A 14,070-nucleotide genomic window follows, 5' to 3' on the forward strand; every position below is an offset into this window, starting at 1 on the left:
GCCGGACACCATTGGTCCCACCACTCCGCTGTGGGTTAAGATGGAGGCCGGGGGAGTGAGAGATTTCTCATGTTTACAGGCTCTGCTCTTCTCCAAACTGGAGAGGGCGGAGTCTCTCCGGAAACTGGGTTTTGTCCTAAAGCAATCAGTGCGCATTTTAAATCAAATTAGAAGCTTTCTTTCTTTGCCAGACATTTCTGTTCAGTCACCAATATGCCATAATCACTCTTTCTTGCCTCCTTGGGATGACAAATTGTATCAGGAATGGAATGAGAGGGGTTTGTCCAAACTTGAAGATTTATACATAGATAAAAAATTTGCATCATTTAATCAACTTAAACAAAACTTTAACATTACCAATTCACACTTCTATAGGTACTTACAAATTAGACATTACTTGCAGTCCAAAATTAAATTATTTCAAGATCTTCCAGCTGAACATGATCTTTATGACATTTTCAAAAGTCCCCCTGACTCCAGACATTTGGTTTCTAGAATAGTGCATTTATTCGATGGCAGCACCAGGGTGACATCAACAAAAATGAAAGATGCTTGGAGTGAGGAGTTGGGCATAGAAATATCAGAATCTATGTGGGAAAAGTGTTTGTCCAAGATTCACTCGTGCTCAGTTAACAGCAGACACCAACTCATACAATTTAAAATCATCCATCGGCTCCACTACTCCAAAGTACGGTTGCACAAAATATATCCTTCAATTACTCCCATTTGTGATAAATGTAAAATATCTGAAGGCACATTGGCTCATGCTTTTTGGTCTTGTCCCTCATTGGCTGGCTTCTGGAACAGAATATTTGACTGGTATGCCAAAGCCTATGGTTGCTTTATAACACCCGATGCAGAGCTCGCCATTTTTGGCTGCGTACGTACTAGAGCTATCCCAACTGTAATGCAACAACCACTAGAACTTGGGTTAATGACTGCAAAAAGACAAATTTTGCGAGAGTGGAAATCTATGGCTTCTCCATACTTTAAAGTGTGGCTGACTGACATGCTATCTCTCATCCACATGGAAAAAATTCGCCATGTCAGGACTGCCTCAATTAATGTTCACAATAAACTCTGGACACCATTTCTAAATCACTTACAGAAAGTTAAAGTTATTTAGCTCTGTGTTGAGACTGCATTTTTCTTTCTTCTATTTATGTCCTGTTTGGACGGCCTGTGAATAAATGTTGAATAGAATGTAACTGGCAATTGTTTATTTACTTGTATTTTTACATTGTGTTTTGTAATGGTCTAAAGAGCACCTGAACTGTTTGTTTTGCCTGTTTGATTTTGTACACTTGAAAATGAAAATAAAATATTGCAAAAAAAAAAAAAAAAAAAAAAAAAAAAAAAAAAAAATGTCCACTGGATCACTTGAACATGCACTGGACAGTCGTTTGAAGTAAACCATTCATTTACTAACAGGGCTGTTAAAGGTTTAAAGAATATTTCGAATGAATAAGAAAGCCTGTGTCATGGCAGCAGCTGCCCTGCCATAATAGTCTGACTTCCTCCAACTGTGCCTGCTTCTATAAAGCTCTGCCTCTGGCCTTCACTCTCTGCCAGATTGTTGCACTGCAAGCTTTCATTCAACTCACCTGCTCTGGTGTCTTTGCCAGCTTGTCTACCTGTCTGCTCGTCACTCAGCCTGGCTTCCAGCTAACCTGCTCAGCCCATTTTCCAGTCTCTGCTCTCAGCTTCATTCATTGTCTGCTGCTGCTTCCCTGCCACGCCATTTTGCCCCAAGCCTCGGTGAGACTGAGCCTCTGAGTTGTACCACGATCCAACGAGCGTCTTTCTCTTTTTTGACTTCTGGGTCTTGAGCCACACCTCCATCCATTTGCTGTACCGAGGACTTCACTCCGCCCCTCTCTTCTACCTTTCTCCACGCCCTGGGCTCCTCCAAGTTAAAGAATAAAATAAATCTGGTTTCTTGCACTCCTGAGTTTGTCCTATTTTGGGTCCCGGAAACAACTTGTGACAGCCTGAAACAGTTTATGTTACACAGCAGGTGGAAAATTTCTACATTACTGTATTTTTCCGAGTATAAGTCACGTTCTTTGTCATAGAATGGCCAAGGGTGCGACTTATACTCAGGAGCGACTTATTTGTGAAAGTTATATAGGCTCATATGTCTGTTATTTTCCCACTAACAACCGGTTGCCCATCAGTGGTTGTTTCCTACTACAGCATATAGAGGGCACTGTTGGCGCATGTATCAGTATTTGATGCTGACAGCGACGCAGAAGAAGAAACGCCATCCAAAACTAACACGGAATTTTATGGTTTTCCTCCTGAACCTTATGTTGTTCCTATTTGCATCAAGACAATATTATTATTATTTTTTTATTATTATTATTTTTTTATTATTACTCTCCTTCGACTGATGCAGGACAACAAGACATCAAACTGTGTCACAGAGAGACGAAAGAACAGCTAAATACACTGTAAGTTTATTTTACTCTGACGTAAAAACAACGAACTGCATCACAGCAGACAAAATACATGTGATGACAGCAAAAACAGGGGGGTATTCCAGGAAGCATGTTTAAACTAGCCTGACTTTAAGCCTGAACTCTGGCTGAAATCCGCCTGAACTTGCTTACTCTGGGTATGTCGGTTCCAAAAGACCGGATATGAGTTGGCGTAATTATGCTCGACTTGGTAACCCTGGGTTAACGCACGGTACATAAAGACATTCTTAATAGATCGCTGATTTCTGGAGTCACCATGGAAACGCGTGGGGAAAAAAAAAGAAAGCGCGACACTTGAGACGGAAGTGAGACGGAGTCTGAGATTTTAATGACGGCGGATAGAAATTATAAGTCCATCAAAAAAGTAACACGGCTGAAAGATAATTTAGTTAAATTTATTCAAACTCAATAATTGTTTATACAACTCAAATTTACGTATTTATCTAACTAAATGTCACATTACTTCATCAATCTTTTTTCCATCTTAATTACTTATATTTCTTGAACTTTCTTATGTCTAAGTTTTAGCCGGCAGATATGCTCATTTTTATAACAATAAAAAGAACGGAAAAAAATGCACGGAGTGCAAAAATTCATCACAGAATATTCAATTATTGACATAACAGGTTTGGGTGGTAGAGGTGCTATATAAACTCATCATCCTCTACTTTACTCTCACTCATGGTGCAGAGACTTAAGCATAGTAGGACAAAATAGCTCGGCCAAACACGGTGAAACACGGTAAAACAGCTATACAACTAAACACATTTTGTAAAAAACCCACACTTAAACCCAAATCCGTCCAGACAGGCAAAGGGAATGATATCCCAGAATCCCTTGCGGTGCCGATTTAACAGCAGCATCAAAGTTACACCTACTTAATTGAATTAATTTGAATGAAAGGAAAATAATTGTCTGAAAACTACGTGTTATTTTTAAGGTGACCTAACAAAAAAATGATTTATCTTAACTGAAGCAAATAATGAAGTTAGATCAAAGTGAAAAAGTTTATCTTTCCAACATCCATATGTGGTCTTATCACCCTCTCATGGTGGAAAAAGTATTATCTGAGCTTCTTCATCCACTAAATCATCTTCAAATGGACACGCCATGCTGCTTCACCTCTCTGTAAACAAACTAACCTTCAACTAAACCTACTCCGGACCAGGTTATGTTCAGAGCATGAGTTGCCATGGCAACTTGACCTACCCTGAAACATACCTCCATTTCTGGAACCGAAAGCTGAGGTTATCAACTTCCTTAGCCTCAAACTTATCGTGGGAGCTAGCATAACCTGCTTTCTGGAATACCCCCCAGATCAGTCCTCATTCCAGTCCAATGTGTGGAAACACTTTGAATTTAGCAAAGACGTGACCATACAGTGTCTAGAATGTTCTAAGAATGTTCCCTTTAGATCAGGGGTCGGGAACCTATGGCTCGCGAGCCATATATGGCTCTTTTGATGGTCACATGTGGCTCGCAGACAAATCCTTAATTTTACTTTTTTTTTTTCATTAGACCAGTCCTTCCCGGGTGCGATGCGATGCCAGAGGCGCGGAGTAGTATCGGTGCTTGGAGAGAAAACTATCAGTTTACTATTATCTATTATTTCACAGAGTTTGTACCAGCCGGAAACCTGTGAATTGCCGTGCCTAAAACGGCGCGCTCCCGTCTTTGAGAAAGAGCGCGCAGTTTCGGGGACGGGATGTGTGAGGAAGAAAGCAGAGGGTGGGGGTGGGGGGACAGGCAACAGGTGAATCGCGCAGGGATTGTAAAAAACCCGCTGTCCGTCACTCACTGCAGCGTGTGAGTGTGTGTTTGGTTCCATGTCTGTCTCACATCTATAGAACATTCAGACCTACGATCACGTTTAAAGTCTCAACGCCTGCATGAAGCTGAAACTCACCACGTATCAACCGGACTAGACCATCAGCAAAACTACCACGAGAAATACTCATCATTTATTAACAACAGCATAATGATGTTATTAAAAAGAATCCCCAGACTTATTGTACTTTAAAAATGTTGAAATTACATCAAATGCACACATTCACTTGTATATTTAGTTTTAAACATATTGTCGCGGTCTGACTTGGACTGGGTGACTGGGCCGCGTTAAAAGTTCTGGAGTTCATGGAACGCATCAAGCAGAGATCTGATTGGCCATCAGTTCTGTCGCTAAGCCTGTTGTTAGGGAGTTTGGACCAATGGGGTTCAGCTATGGGCCGAATAAGGAAATAGGAGGGCTGATGCGGCAGTGAGAGAATATAAAGTTGGGAGAAGCGCTCTCTCTCGTCTCGGCGGGAGAGATTCAGGAGTTGCTGAATTAATTTTACGGCGTTTGTTGCGGTCTGCAGTCACCAGAATAAAGAACCTGAAAAGAGGTTAAGTCTCCGTGGCTCAGTGTGGGAAAGGGACGCTACATTATTGTATGGCTCTTTTGAAATTACATTTAAAAATATGTGGCGTTTATGGCTCTCTTGGCCAAAAAGGTTCCCGACCCCTGCTTTAGATTCCTTGGAATCTTTGCCATTAATTGTTGTTTACTTGTTTGTTTGGACACATATTTAATTTAAACTTGATAATCTTGCAAGAAATACAAGGAATCTATTGAAATTTTAGCTAAAGATGTTGTGGATCGATTATAGGTCAGTGAATTGGATCATTCAAAATGAACAAATATCGACTATGACTAGGATCAGCGACCACAAATTATGATATGAATCTAATTGTTGTTCAAATGAATCATTACAACACTAATATGGATAAATGCATTTGAGTATAAATCTTAAAGAAAATAGAAAAGGAGGCATGACTTTGTGGAAAATTTATTTGAACTGATTATGAAGAACTTGATAAATGCAGAAAATACACTTCCTCCTTTCTCATTTTCTTCTTCTCCTCTACTAATTTCAGTTTGTACATCTTCATCCTCACCTGAACAATCTTCCCTCCATTGTTGTTTAAACTATGAATTTTTTAAACATAAATTAATTTTCTTGCTGCATGCTTCACTTCCACCATTGTTTTAGGTTTTATTTTGAAAATCAATCACAATAGTGTTCAGAAAACTGTATCACATTTATTATATTTATCAAAAAACACTTTGCAGGTTTCCAAGTATTTTCTGTTGCTCCACTCTAGGGTCAGAACTAAAGGGGGGGGGGGGGGAGCTGCCCCTCCAGCAAAAAGCTCTGCCCCACACTTACCCCCCACCATAATTTTTGAGTCAATATTAGTATCAATATTAATAATGATTAAGAAAGCATAAATAAAAATGTCTTTAGGCTTTCCAAAAGTAACAAAAGCCATACTTTCAAATGAAATAAAAACAACAAACTGTTAGAAATGAGTATTTTTCTGATCCTTTCATTTGTAATGGCCTTCCCTCTGGTGTTTTGCCACCTTTCCAAAGTTTTCTGCCTCCCTCCCCCCATGTTCTGCTCCACCCCAGCCCTATTCCAGCCTTATTCATTTTTTCAAGGGAACTCAGAGGGTTTGAAAGGTTCTCATTCACCCATTTACGCACAGTAAACAGCTTTTCTGGATGTAAAGGGCTTCACAGTGAGGGAGCTGCTATGCAATGCTGCATAGCTCTTTCATAATTAGTGGGATTCACATTATTGTGATATGTTTATATTTGGCACCAATCCCAAGAAATGTTACAGAAGCAACAAAGCAAATGCAGCTATGCTAATTGGTACAGCTACAGGTACAAAAGTGATATCAGAGTTTCTAGGAAAAAGCTGCCAGTAAGTGAGGCGCTCTACAAAAGCTAAAGGAGTGAAAACAGACTTTGTTCTTTCATGCATTGTTTCTTCAGTAGTTAAGCTGCTCCCGAGGTAACAATACAGTTATAGCTGGCAGTATGTGCCTTGGTAGCCCAGCAATACTCTTCAACAAATGCAAACACTGTTAAAATGGTAATGGAACACTGTCTGTCAAATAAGGAAATGTTTTGGATGAATCTTATGACTTTGATTTGTACACAAAAATCCTTTCTGTGGCAGGAGCTTTCACAAACAAGATGTCCACAGTTTGTCCACACAGCCTGACCCTAATGCGCCAACAATTGCTTTCTTATCAATTAGAGTCAATTTATTATTTCCAAGGGATCATTTGACACCACAAAGGCAAATTTTCTTTGTCATGGGCCTTTATATGAAAGCTTTAACAACCACTCCCCAATCTCATTAGAAAGCCGGTCCAGATACACTTTTCATCAGAGGCTGGCACACTCACCCGTTGGCTAAATGAAGATGGAGGAATCCTGAGAAAGCTTTGCTCTCTTACTTTTATAATTGTAAGGCACTCTTGCTTGCACGAACTGGTAGGATTTTATTGTACTTTATGCCCATTTATTGTATTTCTGAACTCATCCAATGTGTTCCAAAACAAAAGTGATTGTTTCAGTTTTCCAGGTGAATAAAAGAAGTAATGGTGGAAAAAACTGAAACTTAACCATTCACATGATTTATTAGGCTCAAATGAAGCATATGAGGTATGGAGACAATAGTTTGACAATATTGGCAGATTGGAAGCTAAAATGAGATGTTTCATGTCTTTGAATAAACTGTTGAGGCCCATTTAGATGCATATGGTATCTTGTTAGAAGCTGGTGGAGTCACTGCACTTTTTGTTCATCTTCAAAGAGAAAAATCTGCAAATCAAACCCAAAGTTCAGCAGAAGTCTCAGGTTTTCCTTTCATTGTCTGTTCTCAGATGCTGATAATAGTAAAGTAATTTCCTTCATCCAGCATAGTTTTTTGACCTTTTGCATATTTTCCAAAGATTAAAAGTTTATTTTCAAAGATTGATTACTGTATGTAAGTTGTTCAACATAAGGAACCAGCTAAAAAAAAAGTTATGAAATGCCTTTGTTGTGGTTGAATGTTTTGTTTTGTCCGGCTGTGACTTCTCCTGGATGCCCCCCCCCCCTCTGAGGTCTCTTGAAACATTTAATTCAGTCACAGCTGCAATCTATTTCTCATTAGGATCCTATATAAGGTTCTGTGTCCAAGCATCCTTGTACTCTCCTAGCTTCAAGCTCTGTTCATTCTGTACCTGAGGTCTATTAAACCTCAGCTATTTTGAGGATCTTTTATTTGGTGACAAACAGCCTTTTTTGCATCCACTAAGGATTACTGTCCATTGTGCAATACATTTAGGCTATTAATGCATTTTGACATAATGTTTAATGTAAGGTGGTCATATCATCAAACAACCAGCACTGATGACGGGAGGAATTCATGGATTTTAGACCTATGTTACACATAGTCCTCCTGGCAAAAGAACACGATTTTTGTCCTTTTCTTTTTTTTTAATGAATCCCAAATCAGAAACCTCTGCCTTAAATCAATACAACGTGCCATGCCAGCATTATCTCTGCATTATTACAATAGGTAGCATCATTGGAAATAAGTTTTCAGCTAGTGCCCCTCAGGTACTTTAAAAATGCATAGGATTTTGAGGAAATGGTGCACAACAGCATCAATCAAACTCAACCATGTGAGTAAAAGAACAGGATAAAAGGAAAATTGAGGCTTGGCAGTTTCTATTATTTTAAACCCTTAGTGCTCCAACACTTTAATTTATATACTGTATATGTGCACCAACTCTCTGTCAGTGCATTAAAGGCATAATAAGTAGAGTGACAGAATCTCCAAATGTGGCATTAAATTTGGAAAATAATGCTGGAGGAATTAATTTTAGATAATTTCTTGCTTCTTTTAAAAAAAAAATTTTTTTAATGTCATTAAATTGGCGAGCGACTGAAACTGCTCTTTTCATTGCTGGTAAATTCATGCCAGCAATGTAGAATTACTCAGATGTGCTTTCTATGTTATCTGCGGAACCAGGTGGCACATAGTACAATATATGACACATCTTTGAATCATGAAGATGCTTTAAATGTTGCAGTGACCGAGGGGTTCATTTTTAGAATGTACTAAAAATGGGTAAAATTCCTCTTGAAGCGGGGGACAGTCTACCAGCTGTCCCAACTTACCCCCTTCCTCATATAACCTCATATTAGGGTGAGGGGGTGGGAGTTTAGCCAGCGATGCGCCTTGGGGGGGGCTACTTGGCAGTGGTCCCCCTCCCATGGTTGCCGTATGGAGTGGGCCCCCCCTCCTTCGGTTTTATTTGCACCGTAGACATGTAGGGCCCTTGATAGGGGGGGTGCTTGGACATCACTGCCAGCAAGCAGCAGATGTCCTCCTAGCACCCTACCCGCCAATTTTAACCGCACCTTAGACATTTAGGGCCCCTTGGTGGGGAGGGTGAGGGGACATCACTGTGAGTAATCAGGAGATGTCCCGTCAGTGCCCTACCCGCCAATTTTAACTGCACCCCCCTTAGTACACACACCCCTCCCCCCTCAAAATATACATTCCAACATAAACACAAACACATGCACACAAACATCCTCTCAAACACACATACACGCAGACACATTTTGCAAGGAAGGTGGAACCTAGGACCATCTGTCCCCTACCACTTCCCTGGTGGGGGGTACGGGGCCCTTGGCAACAGCGGCCGTGTCCCCTGGGTGCCGGCTTCCTGGGCCCGGCGGTGCTCTCTCCGCGCAGGGGGGGGGGGGGGGGGGCGTCACATTACACCTGAGCCAGGGGGGTCTATGTCCCTGGGGGGTGGGTTCTGGTCCTCGCTCCTGCTCGCCCTGGCCTGGGTGGCAGATGTGGTCGCCGGGGGGCGGTTGTACCCTGCCTGCTGCCGTGTGGCGTTGGGGGGTTCCAGCTGGCGCTGCTGCTGCGGCGGCGGTCTTGGTGTGGGGGTGGCTGGGCGCTCCTCCTCCTTCTTTTCACATTCCTCCATCCATTTTAGAAGAACATAAACACTCACCTGAGCACAGGTGTTAGCTCACCTTTGCACTAATAGTTTGTGTGATTGAATGAAGGAAATATTTCACACTAGTTGGTTTGAAGGCATAAGTATGCGTGTGTGAACACTATCTGTATTGTGTACATGTTGACATGTGGACATTTTTGCAGCTAGCAGGTGTGTTGATAACATTTGAGTGTGTGTGTGGACAGGCCCCGCCCTTTTTGTACTACATTTGAACCTTACCGTAATGATAAACAACCAGTAAATTTGCTGCTCTTCATGGTCTTATCCCCCCCTACTATTATTACCCTCTTACTCCCCCCCCTCTCTCTAACGTCCCTCTTTCTTCTTCCCCTCTTTCCTTTTCCGTCCGGTCCAACACCAAAGATTTTCAAACATGATTGAAATTAATAAAGTTTGTCAATTACAAAAGGGGTTCATTCAGACATACCTCTGGTTTGAAGATTAATAACCCCTATTCTTAAAGTAAAATATGTCCAACACAAGAGGCCCTCAGCTCTCATCTGTCTGCCCAGCTGTTGGACAGGACAAGTAAAAAGGAAAAAAAAAGGGTAAAATTGCACAGCACAAAGGATTTACAACTGCAATTTGAGTCTTCCTGCCAAGAATTCTTTAAACATTAAGAATGTCCTCTGCAATGAGGGCAACCCCAAGCCAGCAAGTTGGGATCTCAATGGACTTTACACAAACCCCCCCCCCCCGAAAAAAACAACAACTGTTCCCCCGAGGAAAGAAAAAAGGAAGATTAGAGTGATAGAGCGGTTAAAACCGGAGAGTAACAGAGAAAAGGCAGCACAGACAGGTGGTCTGTAGAAACATCTGCATCTTCATAACTGCGTGAAGATAAATGAAACAAAACACAATTATGAAAATTGTATAGCAGGAGGTTGCACCAACATGTCCTACAGTGCACCATGCTACAACAGCTGCAATCATCAAAGAGTATTTTTTTAACGAACAAGGTACACTCTGAATTGAGACTTGACTATTCAAAGAAGTCATATCCTGTTTGGATTTTCCCTGGATGTTAAATGCGTTTTGAGTTTTCTGTTGCAGGTCCCCCCCAGCTGGGGCTTGAACCAGGGGCCTTCTTGCTGTGAGGCAAGAGCGCTCCACCATGCAGCCTCATTGAATACAGATTTTCACGACCATGAGGTGCACTGAAAATTCGTACATTTTCTCCAAAATGTACGGAGCAACATATGGGGCCATGCGTCTTATGTGTTGTTGCGTGACTTTGGGAAAGAGGATGTAGGAGAGGACAGCATGAGAGCGATAAGGAAGGAAGTGAGGACCTGAAAGAAGGCAACCCCCCCGAATTGCACAAAACTTCAGGTATGTGCACTATGCAGAACAACATTGTTCTGGAAACCCTGAAAATGCAAAAAGACACGCCTATGAAGCAAAGATTACCTGGGAATCGAGGAGCTGGCCAGAGAATTCAAGATTAATGAATCTATGATTCGCAAGTGGAGGAAGCTGGAAAACAAACTCCGACAAGTCAAGAAGACGCAGCTGAGTTTCCATTGAAATAAGGCGAGGTGACCTGAGTTGGAAGACTGACTCACAGCTGCTGGGAGAAAACAAGTGAAGCAAATGAAGTCTTGAGTTTCATGAGCTTCTTGTGTTAGACATATTTTACTGTTACAACAGGGATTATGAATCTTTTGACATATCAGATACAGACAGTGCTCTGAACCTTTTTTCTTCAATGATTTGTGATCTTCACTGGTGTCCATGGATTACATGAAATCCTCTTCACCTTTATCCACCTTTGTCAATGTAAATGTAACGTCATTAGAGGAGAAACTGAAAGACATTGGATTTTTCAAAATAAAAGAGAAACATTTTTATTTGTTGCATGTTAATTGAATTTATTTATCATTTGAAACCGCCTTAAAATAGCCCCATTCAAAAGTTAGAAGCAGTCCTTTGCTTGTATACAGTGGCTTTAAGGTTTTAAGATTATAAAGGAATTCAATATAAATATGGCTAATAGTTTTTTAAGAAATGGTTGACAAATTCCTTCTTACAATAGGTTTACATGCTTGTCATAGGGAGCTGTTTGCGTACATTGTAAAATACAGTTGTCACGTCAATGTAAGGGTGGGATCATAGGATAGCACAAGGGTTAACTTCAAAACACCCAACACACATTTGTAATTTATAAACACTAATTTGGCCTCGTTTCAATCTTTTCTTCAAATACACCCGAAGCATCTCCATAGTATTCAGATTTATATTCTTAAATATTTACAGATATATAAAACAGTTTATTTAGGCTTTTTAATATACATATCCATCTATAATCATATTTCTAGCCCTTTATTTTTGAACACTGTTTTAGGTGTATATTTATTTCTCTGTTACTTGCTCAAACAGTGTTCCGCCTTACTTTGAACACCTTGTCGAGGGTCAGGGATCTGTTTCTGGTATGGTCAGCATTTGGTGATCTTCTGTCATCACCAAGTGTCTGGAACGGCTGCTCCTACGACACATCAAGGACTGCCTTCATCCAACTTTCGACCCTCTCCAGTTTGCGTACAAAGGGAACAGATCGACGGAGGATGCCAGATCCATCACCCTCCACACTGCCCTGAGCCACCTGGAACACAGAGACACCTACGCCAGGATGCTCTTTGTGGACTATAGGTCAGCCTTTAACACAATCATTTTTGACATTCTGGTCAGCAAACTGTCTGACATAGGACTCCACCCACTCACCTGTTCCTGGATCAAAGACTTCCTCGCAAACGCACACAGTTAAATTAGGACCCTACTACAAAACGGCCTACAGAGATGAAGTCCTAACACTGTCCAGGTGGTGTCAGGCTAATAACCTCATCCTGACACCACCCAGACCAAGGAGATCATCCTGGGTTTCAGGAAGCAGCAAACAGACCCACCCCCACTCTTCATCAACGGAAACTGTGTGGAGAGGGTCCACAGCTTCACCCTCCTCGGCGCCTCCATCTCGGCTGACCTCACTTGGCCCATCAACACCATGATTGTCATCAGGAAGGCACAGCAACGCCTGCACTTCCTGAGAAGACTCAGGAAGAACAATGTAAGCCAGGAGCTGCTGGTAACCTTCTACCGCACAACCATCGAGAGCATCCTGTCCTCATGCATCACAGTGTGGTTCTCTCACTGCACTGAAGCAGAATGGCAGAGCCTCCAGAGAGTGGTAAAGACAGTGCAGAGGATCATCGGCTGCCCTCTCTCGTCACTGAAGGGCATTTACCAGCATCATCACTGACTCCACCCACCCTGCTTTCCCCTCCATTCAACCTGCTGCCCTCTGGAAGGAGGTACAGGTCCATCAGAACCAGGACAAATAGACTCAGGAACAGCTTCTTTCCACAGGCAATCACCACATGGAACGCACACACTTCCACTAACCACACCCCACTCTGACTGTTCCACAGTCAGACTAAACTACTGCTTACTACATATGTGTGCAATAACTGACTTCTATGCAATAACTGACTCTTAACCTACCTCTAAACACCATACTTATTATGCTGCACTTCACTGCACTCCACTTTATTCTACTTTCCTTTCATACTTGTATTTAATTGTTGTATTATATTATTGATAATTTAAAGTTTTTAAAGTTTTATCATTTTTTTCTTACCACTCCAATCTATCCAATGAAAATAAAGAATTCTGATTCTAATCTGATTCTGATTCTAAATCATGTGGTGGCAGAACGAAAAAAAAACTCCTGAAATTTAGTGGAACTTTAGGCGAGAAGGCGACAGACCTTGACACACATGAATTTATAGATATTGAAAAGAGCACCTCAAATAGCTTACACCAGCAGTGACATGTACATGTTTGATGCATTAAATAAACCAGTTGTTTGTTTTAGAGGATGATCTGCTATATCATTATTGCTAGCTAACAACAGGGAAGTCAGGACAGTTTTGACGAGCTGGGGTTTTCTCTTAAATTATTCTTTACTGAGAGAACACACAGGACCAGCTCCAAGCATCAGTACTAACAGCAGGAGCCTGTGGACTCTATTTTTCTGGTGAACCAAAATGTACCATCATCGTGTGGCTCTGTTTGAGCTTCGCTAGTTTTTAGTGTGATTTGGACTTCCAAATCAACCAACAGCTGTGCAGCCTGTGAGTGACAGGGAGCAATTTAGTGACCCAATGATCAGTCCTCATCTTTTTGCTGCTTAGACAACCTGTTTTTATATTTCAGAGAAGCTTTTTATTTTTAAGAAAATGTAGATAAGGGGATGGAGCTGTTAATGATTTCTGATTACTGTACGAGTCAGTTATTTTGCATAGTTTAGCTCATAAATTCATTATTTTCTCACTAACAACTGGTTGCCCTTTAGGGGTTGTTTCTTTGAAGCAACGGCTAAACCAGTGTTTTTCGACCTTTTTTGAGCCAAGGCACACTTTATTCTTGACAAATATCCTGCGGCAACCCCAGCATCCAAACATTGAAAAAAGGAGAAACTCATGGTCTGTGTTGACGTACAGTCCCTTTGCAATCTCGCGTGCATTTTAGTTATAATTGTGGCAGAAAAAGTTGCATCACTTTTTTCTAAAAGATGTAATAAAAGTTAAGTTAGTTTTCAGTGATAATTTCTAACTAAATTATTTGAAATTTCACCCTGGTAATTGTTTTTCCCTTAAGTTTATTAACATGCAATTCTAGCTAACCTCACAAAAAACAAACATGTTCTTTCTAAATAGTAATTTGT

The sequence above is a fragment of the Oryzias latipes genome, chromosome 16 (assembly GCF_002234675.1).
Source record: "Oryzias latipes chromosome 16, ASM223467v1".
In the NCBI taxonomy this organism is placed as follows: domain Eukaryota; kingdom Metazoa; phylum Chordata; class Actinopteri; order Beloniformes; family Adrianichthyidae; genus Oryzias; species Oryzias latipes.